This window comes from Carettochelys insculpta, chromosome 16, assembly GCF_033958435.1.
Source record: "Carettochelys insculpta isolate YL-2023 chromosome 16, ASM3395843v1, whole genome shotgun sequence".
Lineage (NCBI taxonomy): Eukaryota > Metazoa > Chordata > Testudines > Carettochelyidae > Carettochelys > Carettochelys insculpta.
In genome coordinates, this window is record NC_134152.1 from 16,506,910 (window position 1) to 16,523,664 (window position 16,755).

Genomic DNA, 16,755 nt, shown 5'->3' on the forward strand with positions numbered 1-16,755 from the left:
AGTATGGAACTCTTCAAGAGCCTCATTCCCATGGGTCCAGATGATGAAGATGTCATCAGTGTAGTGCAGGTAGAGGAGGGGCACTAGTGGACGAGAGCAGAGGAAGCATTTATTCCAGGTCAGCCATAAAAATGTTGGCATACTGTGGGGCCATGCGGGTGCCCATAACAGTGCCACTGATTTGAAGGTATAAATTGTCCTCAAATCTGAAATAGTTGTAGGTGAGGACAAAATCACAAAGCTCTGCCACCATTTGTGCCTCAGTCCCATTGAGGAAAATCATCCTAACAGCTTGGAGTCCATCTTCTTGTGGGATATTGGTGTAAAGGGCCTCTATATCCCTAGTGGCAAGGATGGTGTTTTCAGGAAGGTCACCAATGGATTGTAATTTCCTGAGGAAGCTGGTGGTATCTTGAAGAAAGCTGGGAATGCTGGTAGTATAGAGCCTAAGTAGAGAGTCCACATATCCAGACAATCCTGTGCTGAGGGTGCCAATACCTGAGATGATGGGGCATCTGGGATTCCCAGATTTATGGATCTTGGGTAAAAGGTAGAATAAACATGGTTTCGGTTCAAGGGGTGTGTCTGTGTAGATTTGTTCCTATGTTTTTAAAGGGAGGGTCTTGAGCAGATGTTGTAGTTTCTTTGGCTGGGTCTACATGTGCCCCTTCCTTTTGAAAGGGGCACGTTAATGAACAGATTTGAAAGATGCTAATGAGGCACTGCAATGAATATCTGATGATTGGAAAAAGGGCTTTTGAAAACTGGGGGGTCCTTTTGAAAGGTCCTGTCTCCATGGACGGCACGCGATTCGACAAGCTGCACTTTCGAATTGCTGCAGCCGCCATTATGCTAATGAGACACTGCATATTCATTGCAGCAGCTCATTAGCATCTTTCAAACCCACTTATTAACATGCTCCTTTTGAAAGGAAGGGGCACTACATGTAGACACAGGGTTTGTGTATTCCTCAGTGGGATCCTGGGACAGAGGCTGGTAGATGTGGTATTGGAGAGTTACCTGGCAGCCTCCTTGCGGTAGTCTGTCCTATTCATGATGACAACAGCACCTCCTTTGTCGGCCTCTTGGATGACAATGTCAGAGTTGTTTCTGAGGCTGTTGATGGCGTTGCGTTCTGCACGGTTGAGGTTATGGGGTAAGCGATGCTGCTTTTCCACAATTTCTGCCCGTGCACGTCAGAAGAAGCTTTCTATGTATAGGTCCAGTTTGTCATTTTGACCATCCGGGGGAGTCCATGAGGAATTCTTTTTCTTGTACCACAGGTAACTGGGTTAGAAAGGCAGGTGCATGCTGTTTGGAAAGGTATCTAAGATCTTTAGGTTCATTTTAAAGAGCTGAGAGGAGGAGAGAAGGAGAGAGGTATTACTAGGGTTTGGCCGAGATACCCTGAAGCTAGATTTGAGTGTGCTTATCTGCTGCCACACCCAGCCCCTGCAGCTACTCTAATCAGCTTCTTCTCTGCTGTGAGCAGCAGGGAGAAACCCAGTCACCTTCCTGCAGATATCCTCAGCATGTTCCAGTGTCCCCATAAGGCAGAAAAGCAGAGGAGCATTCAAATGCCTTTTGCCTCCACCTTACACAGATAGATGTGTCAGGATCCAGATGTGATGAGACAACGTGGACTACCAACTGCAAGACATTTGGCAGTCCTAGGTAATTATTGCTATCTGCTGCATAGATGAAACTACTGAGGCACATAAAGGCTATTAATAGCAGAGCCAGGAAAAAGATCCTATATCTCTTTGGCCCAGACCCGTCACTATACCCATTAGATTTGCCTCCCCATTGTTCGGAGAGTTCTTTCCCTCAAACCGTAACAAATATTACTCCCTCGATTGTGCAGCCTTTCATAGAAGGCAAGCATGTCATTTGCTCACTAACTCTACAAGCCCCATGACTAAAGTTTCACTTAACTATGTCCAAGAGATAATGCGTTGTCAGATGCTTTCTACTTTAATGAGAGATTGTTTAAAGGAAACACCCCAAACACAACACAAGAAAGGAGCAGCTCAATATGATTAGCTAATGCTCTAAAATACTTACTCATTTGATATAACCTGCACCCCAAGGGACTACTATGATGAGTTTTAAATCTTGAGGGTATGTGAGAACTGAATGCAGTAATGTTTTCTGAGTGATATGTCAGATTAAGAATACAGCTTGGGAACTGTACTGTTGGTGCTACCAGTAAGTTCTGGGATGGACTCAGGGTGTTATTTTTAACCTCTGAGGCACTGTTTTGGACACAGATATTCCTATGTCCACCAGTTTCTCCAATCAGAAGAAACATTTGCAGTAAACAAGGAGAAATTTTATTAGGATCTTCAGCTCTAAATGAGTTCCCTCACTTGGTTGTCAAGAAACCAGATTTTTTAACTTGCTGCTCATGCTTCAAATTCATACTCTTTTCCAGGCATTTGAGGAAGGGGTGGTTTAAATGGGGAGTTTTTATTTAGCTTTGGAACATTGGCCGCTAGCTATTTACTTTTGATGGAATGAGCAGTCTAATTTGTTACATGGGACAACGATTTGAGATTGTTACTTTTACTTTTTGTCAGGGTGCCAGGACACAGGATGGGTGCCCAACAGTTAGAACATCTTTATTATAAATAGAAAGAATGAATACAATTAATTCACCATCACTCCAGGCAAAATGTTGAGGTTTTAGTCAGGCAAACTCACATCACTGTCCAATGGTCTAAATCAGATGTGCCATTGTTTTTTCCCTTGCGGGATGCAAGTTTAATTTCTCATATAAACTATTACCCTACAAATGCCAGAGTATTTATTTTAGACAAGAGTTGTGGGGCCCTCTGTGTCTTCTAGTTTCTTGTCCACACTCAGGCTGCCCTGCCTTACTATGCTCATGGTATTAGAGATTTCTTTGTTGTGGAGGATGCCAATATCCCAGTGCTTATCTTATTGTGCTGTAGAAGATTTTAAAAGACAAGTGCCACACAAGCCTGGCATAACAACTGTTTAAAATATAAAAATAGCAGAAGATGTGGAGGCTGCTATTTCTTTTGTAAGTCAAGCCCCGTGACTCAAGAGAGCTGCTTAGCAACAGATGGAGAAAATTAGAAGATGATTACATCATTTCTCCTGTTACGAATGAGGAGTTGCATTGTTCATTCCCAGTCTGCCCAGCTACCCCTCTAGGCACAGTTCCTTCCCTGCCCCCACTCCAACCTACACTCCTTATTCGAGGAGCATTGCACCAACCAGCTGGCCCAGTTACTTCCCCCAATGTCCACATTCACTCAGCTTAGCTGGCTGATAGCTGAGAGACTAGAGCCGAGGCTTCACCAGTTTGCTGATGCTGCTTCGTGCTTTTTTACCCTGGGTGTAGGGCCTGGAGGCAGACCACCTCTCTGACATGCTTATGGATAATGCTTTTAAAGGACATCATTCTGCTGTCTCCACCAAGGACAATCAACTCTTGCCTTAACTCCTCCCACACTAGTTCAGTGGTTTGAGTAATAAACTACAGATAAAACAATGTAATTCTTTAATTTACACTGCTAAACCCAGGGTTGTGAGTTCCATGCTTGAGGAGGCCATTTAGGGGCTCGGGGCAAATAGATATTAAAAAAAATCTGTCAGAGATGGTGATTGATCCTGCCATGAGGGCAGGGGACTGGACTTGATGACCTCCCAAGGTCCCCTCCAGCTCTGTGAGATGTGTAACTTCCTTTCAGAACTTTAGTACAAGAGATGGATCAGTACTGTTTTACTTCATATGTATTATTTCTCACCTCCAATGAGCCAAAGGTCGCTTTTGCTTTATAATTTGCTTTTACGTAACATATTATCAAAATCCAAAATTGAAATCCCATATTTCAGTAATACTAACAAATTATCCCCAGAATATGACATTTGGTAGAGTTGTATTGTACTAAAAAGTCTGTGCTTCAAATCACTCTGGCTGACTTAATTTAGAATATCTGAGATGGATGGGGCAGAGTATCATTGTAAATTAGTGACTGATGTCTAATTTGTTATTTGTAAATGCCATCCATGTGAACTTAGATTTGGTAACATCTGCAAATAATGTCAATCAAATTTCTAGGCTTGTATGAAGTGTATATACCTAATCATAACACTTATTTGCACAATTAGGTGAGGAAGCAGTGGTTTGTATTAATGTGTAAATGACACATGCCAATGTGGAAAAATTCACTTCAGCAGAAAATGCTCAAGGCACTTTGCACTATTCAGCTCAATGTAGACTGTGAGTCAGTCTTAAATGGGCTGGAGTCAGAAGCTGTGTCTACACTTACCTGGAAAGTCGACGGATCCTACGCACTTGTTGGCATGCCAATTGCATACCAAAAAACGACTTTGCAGCCATCGACTTCCGTGCCTGTCTTCACAGCAGAAGGTCGATGGGAGAGTTCCTCCTGTCAACCTTCTATAATACCATGCCATTCAAAAGAAGTACCGGGGTTGACATTCACCTTGAAATGTGTTCAATCTTCCGCAGTGAGTGTAGACCCAGTCTCTCTTCAGGGTGCTGAATTTTGGTTTTATAGTGTAAATTTAACATATCTAAACATCAAAATTACAAGTGTAAATTAGAGAATTACATTGTTTTAGCTGTAGTTTATGCTCAAAGCAAGACATTGGGCCAGGGACTCTATTTTTGTCACATTAAGAGTGACTGTAATGTCACTGAAAATTAGTTAAGATGCATGTTTATGTTATCAGTTAACACCAGATGATTCTAAAAAGGAACGACAGCATGCATTAATAATGCCAGAGGAAAACATTTGCATGAGAAAATCATCTTTAAATTCTTGTTACTCTGTGAATAAAAAACATTGTCTATAAAGCCTGTTTTCTCTGCAATTTATTACTCAGCTCAATGTCTCTGCAGCCTACAATTGCTTTGGAATAAACATATCTCTGCTCTACAAAAGGGAAAAATCTCTATATAAAAATGAAAAAGCATTTACTGATATGTGGGGAAAGAGGAATAGCAGTAATTAGTACGGGATTCGATGAAAGAATGCATGATTGAGTTTCAGTCTTTTGATTTGACTTGTGAGAGCTGCTGGCTCAAGGAGATGGATTCTGATTAAGCATATTCTTAATATGCTTCTTCAGTTTGTATTTGAATCCTCTACTCATAATCTTCCATGTTTGATGTTTCATTTCTAATAATCAGCCATAAGAAATAGTCTTGGAGGGATTGCTGTGGTCGTCTGTAGCTTCACAGAAAACAGGCAGTCCTATAGCACCTTAAAGACTAACAGATTTGTTTATTAGGTAATGAGCTTTCATGGGTAAGACCCACTTCTTCAGATTTTCAGACTAGAGTAGATTAGAAATCAGGATTAACATAGCAAGGGGTCGGGGGGTGAGGAAGGTGGGGAGAAAGAGTGTGAGTGTCACTTGTCACTAATGGGAGAAAGGGAGAGCATATGGGACGGCTCTGAGTATATTAGCGAGCTGGACTCAGTTGTGGAGAGGCACGCTCAGTACTTAGGTCTTGTCTTCACTACAAAATTTTATAATGTTAGAACCTGAGCTTGAAGAGTCACCTTCAACAAGATCCTAACTATTACTCTAAAGTCAATATAGACAAGGACAAGCGGTGTACAACATTGTGTCAGATAGTCACAGTTAAAACCTGGTCCCAACAGACAAGATAAGGCCTAAAGGGCAAATTCTGCTGTTGGATCCATGTGCGGGGCTCCCAAGAAATTTGTCCTTTAATCAGTGGCATGAGGCAATGTTTCTCCGTTGGAATTTAGACTAGCAATGAATTCAGAAAAATGTTTGCAGAATAGGAGAAACACAGGACAGCTGTGACCCATGGCTGGCTGCTACTCGGACAGGGAGTGGTTGTGAGTTATGGGTTGTGGGGGAATGTCTGACTGGGGAGTGGATTAGAGTCTTACAGGATCTCTGATGCCAGTGTGTGTCTTCTACACTGATGGGCAGGATTGCCTGGGAAGCTGATAAGAAGGGGAAAGGAGTCCAGGAAAACTGGCAGTATTTTAAAGCACCTTTATTGAAGGCACAGGAACAAACCATCCTGATGTGCAGTAAGAAAAGCAAATATGGTAGGCAACCAGCTTGGCTTAACAGGGAAATCCTTGGCAAGCTTAAACTCAAAAGGATGCTTATAAGAAGCGGAAACCGAATGGCTGACTGAGGAGGAGTATAAATATATTGCTCAAGAATGTAGGGGAGTAATCAGGAAGGCGAAAACATAATTGGAACTGCAGCTAGCAAAGAACATGAAGGGTTACAAGAAAGGTTTCCTCGGGCACATTAACAATAAGAGGGTGATCAGGGAGGGTGTGTGGCTATTACTTGATGAGGGAGGTTACCTGGTGACAGATGATGTGGGAAAAGCTGAAGTACTCAATTATTTTTTTGCCTCTTTCTTCATGGACAAGGTCAACTCCCGGACTACTACATTAGGCAATGCAGGATGGGAAGGTGGTGGGCAGCCTTCTTTGGGGAAAGAACAGATTAAGAGCTATTTAGAAGAGCTAGACATACATAAATCCATGGATCTGGCTTTAGTGCATCCAAGGGTACTGAGGAAATTGGCAAATGTCATTGTAGAGTATTTGGCAATTATCTCTGAAAACTTGTGGAGATCAGGAGAGGTCCCAGATGATTGGAAAAACGCAAATGTAGCACATTCTTTGATTTCTCCTACATGGCCATTGTACATTCTTGCTAAATAAACAAAATTACATAAAAAATACCTGAACCACCAATTTTAAGAGCCACCTTCAACTTCCTGAAGGGGAGCTCTAAAGAGGAGGGTGAGAAACTGTTCTCAGTGGTGTCAGATGGCAGAACAAGGAGTAATGGTCTGAAGTTGAAGAGGGAGAGGTGTAGGTTAGATATTAGGAAAAACTACTTCACCAGGAGGGTGGTGAAGCATTGGAATGCGTTGCCTAGAGAGGTGGTGGATTCTCCATCCCATGTGGTTTTTAAGTCCTGGCTTGACAAGGTCCTGACTGGGATGACTTAGGGAGGATTGATCCTGCTTGAAGCAGGGAGCTGGACTAGATGACCTACCGAGGTCCCTTCCAGCCCTATGATTCTATGAATTTTTCTTCCCAACTTGAATAACCTGCAATCCCTCAAAGCAAACACAACTCCACGTAATTTGCTGTCAAATACTCTTCCAAGGATCATCTGTCTTGTCTAGATTTCACTTCAGGCAACTCATCTTTTTGTCTCTGTTTTATTCAGCTTCTTAGAAAGTAGGTGAATATGTTATTTGGGTTGTGTAATTAAATTAATGATAGCACTGGAGGCTGAAACCTTTGGGCACCCAACAGTAAAGGTAACTACTTACATTTAAAATAGGCTAAAATTCTGGACCCAGCTGTCAAATATTCATACTTTTCATGGAAGGATAAAATGAGAATGGAGCAGAGATGGTAGGAGGCTCTGCTGAAAGAAGAAGCAGAGTTTTCCCACTGTTTTCTGTCTTTCACAAGCAGCTCTCTCCCACAGCGCCTCCTCATCCCTGCCTGGTGATGAGAGCTCCCACTCCTTCTTTTTTTTGTTAAGTTTAGTTTAACTCCTACTTAAAGGATATCCAGATTATTCATCTGGCATGTAGCTTAATTTAACAATCACTAATCATGTACCTACCTGCTGAGTATACAAATTAAGGGCTGCCATGTCCTGATGAAGCCCACCTAATTGAAAGTTCAGCACTACATATTAAAATGCCTGTGTTAGCTCTGGCAGCTTTTTATGATCAAAAACGATACTCAGAACTGCTGAGATGATTGAAGTCTCTCTTTGTCACCGTGCTAATTCTTTATGTGCTTGCCCATTTTAAAGACTTCCTTCATTGCAGCAAACCATCCATTGTAGTCAATGGGCATTTCAGGTAAAGACGGACTCAGAACTGACAGACTTGCTTTGGGATCTGACAGCTCACATGCTTACAGAGTCCTATTGATCTGAATGGCACTCCATAGGGATAACATGGTTACCCACCTTCTCGTCACTATTGTTCTGTGAGATGTTGCTCCTATCTATTCCAGTTAGGTGTGTGCATGCGCATGTCATATACACAGCTCTCGGAAGATTTTCCCTAGCAACTACCCATCAGTTTGGCTGCGGAGACCCCTGGAATGGTGCTCTATATGGCTATGTCTACACGTGAAGCCTACATCGAAACAGCTTATTTTGATGTAGCAACATCGAAATAGGCTATTTCGATGAATAACGTCTTCACGTCCTCCAGGGCTGGCAACGTTGATGTTCAACTTCGACGTTGCGCAGCACCACATCGAAATAGGCACTGCGAGGGAACGTCTACATGCCAAAGTAGCACACATCGAAATAAGGGTGCCAGGAACAGCTGCAGACAGGATCACAGGGCGGACTCAACAGCAAGCCGCTCCCTTAAAGGGCCCCTCCTAGACACAGTTGCGCTAAACAACACAAGATCCACAGAGCCGACAACTGGTTGCAGACCCTGTGCATGCAGCATGGATCCCCAGCTGCAGCAGCAACAGCCAGAAGCCCTGGGCTAAAGGCTGCTGCCCACGGTGACCATAGAGCCCCGCAGGGGCTGGAGAGAGAGCGTCTCTCAACCCCTCAGCTGATGGCCGCCATGGCAGACCCCGCTATTTCAAAGTTGCGGGATGCGCAATGACTACACGGTCCCTACTTCGACGTTGAACGTCGAAGTAGGGCACTATCCCCATCTCCTGATGAGGATAGTGACTTCGACGTCTCGCCGCCTAACATCGAAGTTAGTGCCGCTACTTTGAAGTAGCGTGAACGTGTAGACACGGCTAATATGACCCCACCAAGGTGACTCCCCTTCAATCCCTTCTTGCTGGCCACTCCAACAGGGGAAGGTGGGTGGGAACACACTAGATATGAGCAATACATCTCAAGAACAAGAGATAAGAATATAAGAAGGCAAGTAGCCATTCTTTAATACTTTGAGTGCTAGTTCATATCAATTCAAGTTAGGTTATTCCCAAGCCTTACCTAGGAACCTGACTCTGGCACTGCCCTACCAGAAGCCTGAGGAACATAGCATGGTGTGATGTAAACATGTGCACAGAAGACCAAATTGTTGCTCTACAGAGCTCCTGAAGTGAGCCTGAGCCAGAAACTCAGATGAAAAGGCCTGGGCCCTTGTGGTGTGCTGTGATGTTAGGTGTTAGAACATTGGCTAGATCATAACATGTGCAGATACAAGCAGTGATCCAAGAGGAAATGCACCATGAAGAGATCAGAAGCCCCTTCATGTGACCCAATACTGCAATGAACAGCTGTGTTGACTTTCTAAAAGGCTTTGTGCACTCGATGCGAAGGTGAGGGCTCTTCTGAGATCCAGGGAATGTAGCCACTACATGCACAAACTGCACTGACACTTTGGGTAAAAGATGGGAAGGAAGATGTCCTGACTTGTATGGAAGTGGGACCCCCTTAAGTGGGAAAGGCAGGTGAGGTCTAAGTTGAACTTTATCTTTATGGAAGACGTTGTAAGATGGCTCTGATGTTAAGGTCCACAGCTCTGACACCCATTGAGCTGAAGTGATAGCCACCAGAAAGGCCATGACAAGTAAAGGTGTGAGCAAGTCCCCAGGAATTCAAAAAGGGGAGGCCATGAGGTAGGAGAGGACCAGGCTAAGATCCCATGTCTTGGAGGGTTATTTGAGCCATGGGTGAAATCTTTAAGAAAGCGCCAGACAATAGGGCTGGCAAATATTGAACATTGGCAAATATTGATTTCGCCCAGTTGGAAAGCTAAAATGGCCACTAGGTGAACTTTTAATGATGATTTCGTGAGTCCCTGCTTTTTCAAGCACATGAGTTGCCTTAGAATGCAGGGAAGTTTGGAGTGGGTCCACCTGTCACTGAGTAAACCAGCACACAAATCTTTTCAATTTCATCAGGTACCTGGCCTTATTGGAGGGTTTGCGGCTGCTGAGGAATACAGACAGAGGATGCGGATGTTCCACCTTGATATAGAACATGGCAGTTGAGAACATAAGAATGGCCATACTGAGTCAGACAAAAGGTCCGTCTAACCCTGTATCCTGTCTTCTGACAGTGGCCAAATGCCAGGTGTCACAGAGGAATGAGCACAAGATGTAATCCTTGAGTGATCCCTCCCATCCATATATCTTTTGAGAAACATAGGCTGGGGACACCGTATCTACTCATCCTGTCTTGTTATGGACATGAATTTACTGAGCTTTTTAAAAATCCTATTAAAGTCCTGATTTTAACAAAATCATCTAGCTAGGAGTTCCAGAGGTTGACTGTGCATTACATGAAGAAATACTTTGATTTGTTTTAAACCTGCTGCCAAGTAGATCACTTTTCCTTATTTGCTATCTCAACACCAGTATTGATTTTATAGACCTCCACCATATCTCTCATTAGTCATCTCTTTTCCAAGATGAAAAGTCAGTCTTATTAATCTCTCCTCATATGGCAGCCACTCCATACCTCTAATAATTTGTTGCTCTTTTCTGAACTTTTTTTACAATGCCAAGATATACTTTTTGAGGTGAGGCAACCACATTGTATACAGTGGTCAAGATGTGGGCTTACCATGGATTTATATAGAGGCAATAAGATATTCTCTGTTTTAGTCTCTATCCCTTTTTAAATGATTCCAAACATTCTATTTGCTTTTTTGACTGCTGCTGCACATTGAATGGATGTTTTCAGAAAACTTTCCAAAATGACTCCAAGATCTCTCTCTTAAGTGGTAACAGCTAATTTAGTCCCCATAATTTTATGCATATATTTGGAATTATGTTTTCCAACATGCATTACTTTGCATTTATCAACATTAAAATTCATCTCCGATTTTGTGGCCCAGTAATCTAGTTTCGTGAGAGTTTTTGAAGCTCTTCACAATCTGTGTTGAGCAGTTTAGTATCATCTGCAGATTTTGCCACATTACTCTTTACCCTTCTTCCTGATCATTTATAAATATGTTGAATAGAATGGTTCCCAGTATGGACCCCGTAGGACAACACTAGTTCCCTCTATAATGAAATATAATGGACCCCCTTTGTTTCTTCTTTTAACTGTTATCAATCCATGAGAGGACCTTCCTTCTTATCCCATGACTGCTTACTTAAGAGTCTTTGGTTAAGAAGCTTGTAAAAAGTTTCTGGAAATCTAAGTACAGTATATCCACTGGATCCCCTTGTCTACATGCTTGTTGATGCCCCGTCATCCCTCAAAGAACCCTAGTAGATTAGTGAGGTACGATTTCCCTTTACAGAAACCGTGCTGACTTTCCCCACAACAAATTATGATCATATATATGTTTGACAATTCTGTTCTTTGATATTGTTTCAACTAATTTGTCCATTACTGATGCTAGATTTACAGGTCTGGAATTGCTGGATTACCGCTAAAACCACCACTGGCCGTTAGCTAGGACAGGCAGGGATTGTGTCCCTAGCCTCTGTTTGTCAGAAGCTGAGAATGGGTGACAGGGGATGGATCACTTGATGGTTACCTGATCTGTTCATTCTCTCTTGAATACCTGGCCTTGGCCACTGTCAGAAGACCAAATGCTGGGCTAGATGGACCTTTAGTCTGAGCTCAATATGGCCATATTATGCAGTGTTTCAGTGGAAGTCTATATTCAACTGATTAGGCATCAGAATCCCAACATTATTTTTAGAGTCACTGCTTTGTAGGATACAGCCCCACCCCAATAAGTATGGCCTACATTCTAATATAGGCAGTGGAAAGCTCTTTCTGGAGAACTGGCAGCAAAGGTGAGCTACACACCTTTTCAGGAGTTCATGCAACATATCTATCAGAACAGAGCAAATTAGAACAATATCAGTAGATGACTATTATCAAAGACTTACAGTAAACCCTCGATTTTACAGACCCCGATTTAATGGACTTTGGGAACAACTGATGTCCCCTGTTGTTCCTGAAGTCCGCTGGGGTCCATAAAATCCTAAATCCTCCCCCAGCCACTAAAAAAAAAGGGGAGAGACTAACCGCTGCTAAAGACTGCGCCCTGGTAGGAGGAGTGCACGGCGGCTCTGGCGGTGGTGGCAGCTCTGGTGGCTCCTGCAGGCCATGAGGTGGCCCCTCCAGTGGCACACAGTGGGCACCTTCATGCTTGGTGAGGCAGCTGCAGCCACATGCAGCAAGGTGCTATTAGCCACGCACAGTGGGTGCCTCAAGCCACTTGTGGTGAAGCCCCCGCAGCCACGCATGATGAGTTGCCTCCAGTCACATGCTGCAAGGCAGCTGCAGCTGTGCACAGCAGATGGCTCAAGCCGTGCTTGGCTAGGTACCTTTACCTGCATGCAGTGGTGCCTCAAGCCTTGTGTGGTGAAGTATCTCCAGCTGCACATGGTGAGGCAGCTGCAGCCACACAACAGAGCACCTCCAGGCACATAGCAGCAGGGTCCCCGGCATGTGGCAGGATCTGAGCCAGGGCAGGGTCCAGGGGCAGCTTTGGTGAGTGGCATTTTTTTTTTTTTAGTTTGTTTGTTATTTTATTTTTGGTGGGGGAGTGTTGGGTTTTTTCAGAGGGGTCTGGGCTGGGAGAGCTGGAGGAGGGGCAGTAAACCCTTGCATTTAATGGACTTTTGGGAATAATGGACACTTCTCCACATCATTAGCCCTTTAAATGGAAGGTTTACTGTAATTTCAAGTGAGAGTCTGTTCCTCTTCTAAATCAATATAAACTTTGGAGGGACAGGATTAAAAATATCAGCACAGGCTGACATTTGAGTTAGGTAACTGGCTGGCAATGTATGAGTTCAAAGTTAAGAAACTATGAGCTGGTGGTCCTTTGTCTCTGACGATGTGTCTACACTTGCCTTCCCCTTCAGAAAGAGGAAGGCAAGTGTAGACACACCCTGTGTGTCTCTATAATAAATGGATAATACCCAATCAAATTAGCATATGTTTTTACAGCAAGTAATGAATTTTGAGAGAAGGTTAAGTGGGAACAGTCACATACTCTCAGCCTGGCTATTTGAGTGATAGACACACTCTATGGTCTTACTGAAAGGATACATTTCTTCAGGCTTTCACATATTAGTATGGTGAGGTTGGGTTGGGGCTGACACTGGACCTGATTTAGCAAAGTACTTCCACATGTGCATTAAATCTGGAGTCTCGATTTCTGTAGGATTGAAATTCTGGCATGTAAGCATGCAAAGTGAATAGTGCCTTTCCACCTGAGGGGTCCTAATGAAGTCAGTAGGTCTATCAAAATCCAGTCCTGACGCCTATGCACTGTTGTGTGCCGGTCTAACTGTCCTTTAGGGAAATGACTGGTTTTTTTTAACTGATATATAGTTATACTGGTTCATCACCTAGGGTTGGCACAATTATACTGAAATAAAGATAATTTATACTGCAATAATTTATTCATTTGTGAGAATGGTAATAAACTAAATATATATAAGGAGGTACAACTGTGTCCACACTATTGTGGTTGGTGTGCTTCATGTATGCCAATGTCTACTAGCCACTCACGGCACAAAAAGGCAAAGCTGGAGGCCCCAGGTATGTTCCAGGTAGGGAACAACAAGTCCTGTGAAATCTTATAGACTAACAGATATTTTGGAGCATAAGCTTTCGTGGGCAAAGACCTGCTTCATTGATTCATGCATCTGATGAAGCAGGTCTTTGCCCACGAAAGGTTATGTTTAAAAATATCTGTTAGTCTATAAAGGTGCCATGGGACTTCTTGTTGTTTTTGAAGATAGAGACTAACATGGCTACCTCTCTGGTACTTGTTTCCAGGAAGAAGCAGCACATTGACTATCATGTTTACTGATAAAGAATGTACAGAATCCGGTCTCTCTGAATGCAGAAGGAACCAAGAATACAGACTCCTGCTTGGTTTTTTTTTTACCTTTTCTCCTTACCCTGTTCCTCTCTGTTATCCGTTTCTATGGGATCACTGTCTACATCTGCTCCACACACACGTGTCCAAAACAATAAGCCAAAGCTCCTGGCCAGTGTCACACACACACTTTATCTCTTATGTGGGGGCTCAGTGGCAACTGGTGATGGGGCTTCTGGGTGGTGTGAGTCCATGTGCCTCAACCCTGCTCTGCCCACGCTCCACCCCTAATCCATCCATGCCCTGCCCACACTCACCTCTTCCTCCAGGAAGTGCCCTGGCACTCTCTGGGAGGGGCAGGAGAGCCTCTGCGCTCACCAGAAGCAGCCTGGTGCTGACAGTGAGTGCAGGGGGAGCAGGCGTGGATGTGGGGGAAATGCTCATAGATTATGTTTTCTAGACTTTTAATCATTTTTGTTGCTCTTCTCTTGTCTTCTTCCAATTTGTCCATGTCTTTCCTCAAATGTGGCACCCAGGCCTGGACACAATGTTCCATTTGAGGCTTACTCAGTGTGAAGTAGAGCAGAAGAATTACTTACAGTGTCTCGCTCACTGCAATGGTGGGTAGATTCCCTTTACGAGTTACAGTATGATATTGTCTAGTAGCTTGAGCAAACAATTGGAAGCCATGTTCTCCTGAGTTCCAATGCTTGAGGAGTCCAGATGCTAACTCAGTGTGTTAGGAAAAACCACTTAGTATGACTAAGGGGTGGCAGATTTGGCTCCTAAATAGCCCCCAACTATGACAATTCATTTGAGCAGGGACTACTCACTGTACTAGTTGCAAAATAAGGATCTCAATACCTCTGCTTTAATTTCCCCATGTGTAAAATGCACATAATACTCACACCATCACATGCAATTGTGAGGATTAGTTAATGTTCATAAAATATATTGAAAGTTAAGTTCTACTTTCAGCAACAATTGAGTAATTTTGTTAAATAATATGGGTGTCACTGAGGGGATATATTGTCCCAATCACTGCAAAGTACCATTATTTAGTCTCTTAAAATTAATTTGTTTTGTCATCAGTACATTAGCAAACTCTCAATCAAATACCTACTACTACTACTACTACTACTACTACTACTACAGAGGGTTTGAGTGACCTACCCACTTCTGCTCTTCACTATAATTAGCTCATAAATCTCTCTGAGCAAAGTACAATCCTGATGACATCATCTATTTTGGCTGTACAGACCAAGACAAACAAAAAGGGAACCATATAAAATATCTCATGCATTAGATGGAAAATATAAAAGAGCAAAGTCGGGGGGGAAAGGACTTTTTATCATCAAACCTCTAATGGGCTATTGTAGGCAATGAAAAGTAAACAGAATAATTCTAAGTGACAAAAATGCGTTATCTGTGCCCAAATAAATATTTTGTCAGACTTACTATGTAAATAATGTCATGGCTTATCAGATTTCTAATTCAAATTAAGTCTCCAGTTCTAATTATAGTCACATAAAAGAAACATATGTACTGTATCTTGAAAAAAATCTGACTGCAGTTGCCACTAATTGATTGAGAATACCTGAAGGAAAGTATGTTTTTCTCTTCTTTATGGAAGGAGCTTTGTGTTCAATGTGCAATCCTGAATCCAGCCTTAGTATTTCAATATTAGCAAGGAAAGCATTTAGGAAGACCTTTATATGCACAGTGCTGTCCCTCATGCTTCTTCCTTGAAATACTATACTATTCCTAAACTTTCAGTCAGCTAAAGGCTGCTTAACATTGGACAATGAAACTACCTCTAAAGACACACAGGAAAACATGGCTCTGATTTGCAGGAACAGTCATCATATGACTGTTCTGGAATCGTCTTCAGAATTACTTCACTATTTATTCTTGGTGCAATCCGCAAATCAAACAGTTTCTATATATGAAATGGGGATGGGATTAGCTTACTGTATCAGGGAGTCATTTTCACAGAGACAGATGCCAGAATTAAACTAGCTCAAGTTATACAGTACAACTGATCATGCACTTGCATATGAACTGCTGTTGAGTTTTGGTAAAATAAAATAAAGTGAAGATTGTTGAAAAAGGGAAAGTTAAAAATCCTGCTGGATATGAGTTAGACAGAACTCACATGTCTGGGACAATTGCACATCTACTGTCAGGGCTGCAGACAGAATTGCTGGGCTCCTGGGCAAGATGGGGAGGGGGCACAACACCAGGTTCTAGAAGGGGTGGGGCTGAGGCTGGGGCTAGCCTCTCAAGAGGTCCCTTTAGTGCTGCCCTGCCTGGCGCTCTTTGGCAGCTGAATGCAATGCCAGGTTGCTGCTGTCCATGTCACTCACAGAGCCTTCTGCCAGCAACTGTTCTGCCTCTGTCAGTTGTTTAACAATAGCTCTGCTGCAATGCACGATGTCCTTGTGACACTGAACGCAATATAGGAGCAAAGTGTGGGCTTAACGATTTCTCACAGCAGATGCATAGTAAGGACTGGCAGTTTCAAAAATGGCATGAACAGGAGCTGGAAGCCCCCAGAAGGCTGGGAAACAGAGGTGTCTGAAAGGGTATATTTCATACTCCCAAATGCACTGCATATTGACACTTAAAATATCATAAAGCATCATTTCAATAAACGAAAGGAGCAGCTCCGACCTCACACTGGTATTGTTTCAAGTTCTGCAAATGTAAGCAGCTCTCACTGCATCACTTACAGTCACTTTACTCATTTTTGAGGGTATCTTGGCAAAAAAAAAACAAACAACTAGAGACTAATTTAAAACACAAAAATCCAATTGATTCTGGAGAACAAGGTGGCAGCACAACTAAAGTAATGCTTGTATGCTGTACATGCCAGCCCAGACAGAGTCCTAAAATAATTTTAATACAAATTTATAAAGGCATAAATAGTG